The sequence below is a fragment of the Etheostoma cragini genome, unplaced genomic scaffold, assembly GCF_013103735.1.
Source record: "Etheostoma cragini isolate CJK2018 unplaced genomic scaffold, CSU_Ecrag_1.0 ScbMSFa_1099, whole genome shotgun sequence".
NCBI classification, from domain to species: domain Eukaryota; kingdom Metazoa; phylum Chordata; class Actinopteri; order Perciformes; family Percidae; genus Etheostoma; species Etheostoma cragini.
In genome coordinates this window covers 1,944-5,459 of record NW_023265117.1, presented here as the reverse complement: position 1 = coordinate 5,459, position 3,516 = coordinate 1,944, and the positions used below count along the sequence as shown (strand labels likewise).

At 37.9% G+C, this 3,516-nt stretch overlaps 1 long non-coding RNA gene across 1 annotated transcript in view; it reads right to left on the bottom strand.

The window, feature by feature from the left end:
- Positions 1 to 3,157: 3,157 nt before the first annotated feature.
- Positions 3,158 to 3,516, bottom strand: part of LOC117939781 — a 2,281-nt gene continuing 1,922 nt past the window's right edge. The window contains exon 5 of the long non-coding RNA XR_004655660.1: positions 3,158 to 3,392. This is a non-coding gene — a long non-coding RNA (uncharacterized LOC117939781). The remainder of the gene's footprint in view (positions 3,393 to 3,516) is intronic.

Here is a 3,516-nt window from a genome sequence, read left to right as displayed (position 1 = left end):
TCCGATTGGCTGCGTTTCAGCTCGATGGCGTCCGATTGGCTGCGTTTCAGCTCGATGGCGTCCGATTGGCTGCGTTTCGGCTCCTTCAGTTTCAGCTCCCAGCGAAGCGTTTGTATAATTAATTTTTCCGATTTGTCCTGATTTGTCGCCAACGATTGAATATAAAATTCTTCTTCTGTACACGGCAGATTCCCTCGTTTCTACATGAAGGAGCATGAAGGAGCATGAAGGAGCATGAAGGAGCATGAAGGAACATGAAGGAACATGAAGGAACATGAAGGAACATGAAGGAGCATCAAGGAGCATGAAGGAGCATGAAGGAACATGAAGGAGCATGAAGGAACATGAAGGAACATGAAGGAACATGAAGGAACATGAAGGAGCATGAAGGAGCATGAAGGAGCATGAAGGAGCATGAAGGAACATGAAGGAGCATGAAGGAACATGAAGGAGCATGAAGGAGCATGAAGGAACATGAAGGAACATGAAGGAACATGAAGGAGCATGAAGGAGCATGAAGGAGCATGAAGGAGCATGAAGGAACATGAAGGAGCCGGTTAATGAAGATCATTTCTGCCGAGAAGAAGAAAAAAAAAGATAAAATAATCGAAATAAAGAAATTACTGAGATAATATTTTTTTACCTTTAAGTCTGATTTTTTAGATGTTTTGAGTCTAAATCCAAATCATTAAAAGTAGCTTTAGACGTTCACCTTCGTGTTGTCTTGACGTCCGGATCCTCTCGCGTCCCTCGGGACTTATTTGGGGTTTTAAAAACAATTCTGAAATACAATTTTCCTTCATAATGTATCAACAGATGTCGTCTTTGTCCCCGTGTTGACGTCCCGTTGACCACGAACTTGCCCTTCAACGTCAAAAAGTGATTTATTTTGTCCTTTTTCTGATTTGACAATCGGAGATCCTCTCAACGTCCTCAGATCTCAACTCTGTCAAAATAATTCATAATTTCTGCCTTTTTAACTATAAACTTATGTATAATTTGATATAAATGAGGTGTGTTGACCATGACTTCCAAGAATAAGAATAATAAAACCTATTAAACCAGCTCAGGTTTTTTTTTTTTTAAAGGAAAGGAAAAAGTGAGAAATTAATGAGAAAAAGCACCAAAAATGTTTTGGGGGAATTTAAGCTGCAAGGACGAGTTGATAAAGGGAAACAACACGAGGGTTAAAAAACTTTAGAGCGTTGTGCTTTTCACAAATTGCAAAGATATTGTAACTAAATAAGATTTTAAGAAAGTAAATCTCCCCTTTAATTAACTCCTGGCTTCCTAAATCAAAACTAAAGATTATAAAAACATGTATAAAACTAAGAGTTTGTTCAACTAATGACACGAAATCCAAATTATTAGTAAATCAGAACTTTGACTTTCTCAAGTTTTACTTCATGAGGATTTTCTCTTTTTGTCATTTCTCTCTTTTAATCTTGATTTTCTGGCAGAAAGGACCTTCCAAGATGGGAATGAAAATAAAAACTAAACCTAGGAACTTTATTTACAAGTTTTAACTTCTTATTCTCTTATTTACATCGTGTTCCTGGTTTATGTTCATTTCCATCTGAAATGATAAAAGTGTCATATCTCTGGGGAAGAAGCCACATTACGTGGACTGTTATCAGGTTTTATTTAATTAAAGGGTAATTCCGCGGGGTTTAATCTACCTGGAGCCTGTGTTTCTATGTTTTGTGTGTAAGTGACTCACGGGACCCTGACTCTGGTCCAGACCTGAACGCTGTAACCAAACCGGGCTGATCTGTGACCCTGCAGGACACCTGTTCATCCATTTGGTCCATTAAGTTGTGTTGTTGCCGCTGACAGACTCAGATTATTCTTCTAAGTGTCTGATGACATTATGGGATGGATCCCTACAGAGAGAGACCTTTAAAAACATCTTTGAGACCTTTCCTTTTAACCAGAAACAGCTCTGAAGTCGCTAGTTCTAACCCACCAGACTCCATTTAAAAAAACACTACTTTAAGCGTGAATAGAGACAACGTATGTTCACATGTAAATCAGTAACTTTCTGTTTATTTCAACCAAAACTAGAGCTGTGATTGTTAGAAAAGTGGAAAGATGACCCAAAAAACGCTTTATATTGTTTTATTTTGTTTCTGTCGACTTTGAATGAAGTGTACGTCACGATGCTAAAAATCACTGATTATTTACATGGAGTCTGGTGGGTCACGAGAAGGCGATGTCGCAGCTGTTTATATGTTTTTAAAAAGGATCTTACTCTTCAACAGAAAGGTCGACCTCCTTAGAAATCCATCCCATAATGTTGTCAGACACTTAGAACATTAATCTGAGTGTCAGAGGCAGAAACAGCCCTTCAGTGAAGGTAAATACAAGCTGGACAACGACTTTTAACTCACACCGGAGCTCGTTTCAGACTGCAGCCATCTCGCTTCATACAGACGTCAAAGACTGTTGTCATGAGTCACTTAGACCCAAAACATGGACAACAGGGTCCAGGTTGGAGAAAACCCAAAAGACTGTTGTTCTCATCAGTCATTTAGACCCCAAAAACACGGGAAAATAGGGTCTGGGTTTCAAAAAACAGAAGTTAACCTTTAACAGACTCACCATCCCACTCAGGCGGCCAATATAAAGAGCGGTTGTGATATTATCGGCTTTTAAATTGGGAATTTAGGAAATTAAATCCCATGTTTTTATTTATTTAAGCTGGAAGGACGATGCGGACCGCGTCGCGCTGTGAGAACATTTCACTTCAAACTGAAAATCCATTCCTCAACAACAATTAAAAATAAAGAAATCAACTCCAAATATAGAATAATAATACAATTCAGCCCTTTTTCAGTCTGTTCTGTGGCAGCAGCTACCCCCCCCCCCCATAGAAACAAGTCCCACTGTGGCCTATGGAAGCCCAGTCCCACCAGGAAAGGGAAACAAGATGGAAGGGTGGTGAAAAAACTACAATAACCAGAAAGTTATCACCATGAGAAACTTCTCAAAGTAATGACTCCGTATCTCGCAGTTTTTCAAAAGATACTTACTCATCACGTTTTGCCCAAAATAATGACTTAATATCTCAAAATAATGACTTAATATTTCTAAATAATGACTTAATATCTCAAAATATACCAACTCATTATCTTCATAGTAACTTAGTATCTTAAAATGAAGTCACTATATAGAGATACTACGTCACTAGAGATAATTAGAAATACTGAGATATTAACTCGTTTTTTAGAGTGACGCTAGTCAGTATTCAGAGATACTACGTCAGTATTTAGAGATGCTACGTCACTAGAGATACTAGCTCACTAATTAGAGATATTAAGTCACTGAAGTCACTATTTAGAGATACTACATCATTATTTTGAGTGATGTTACACCACTATTTAAAGATACTACTTAGAGATACTGAGTCACTATTTAGAGATACTGAGTCACTATTTGGAGATACTGAGTCACTATTTAGAGATACTGAGTCACTATTTAGAGATACTGAGTCACTATTTAGAGATACTGAGTCAC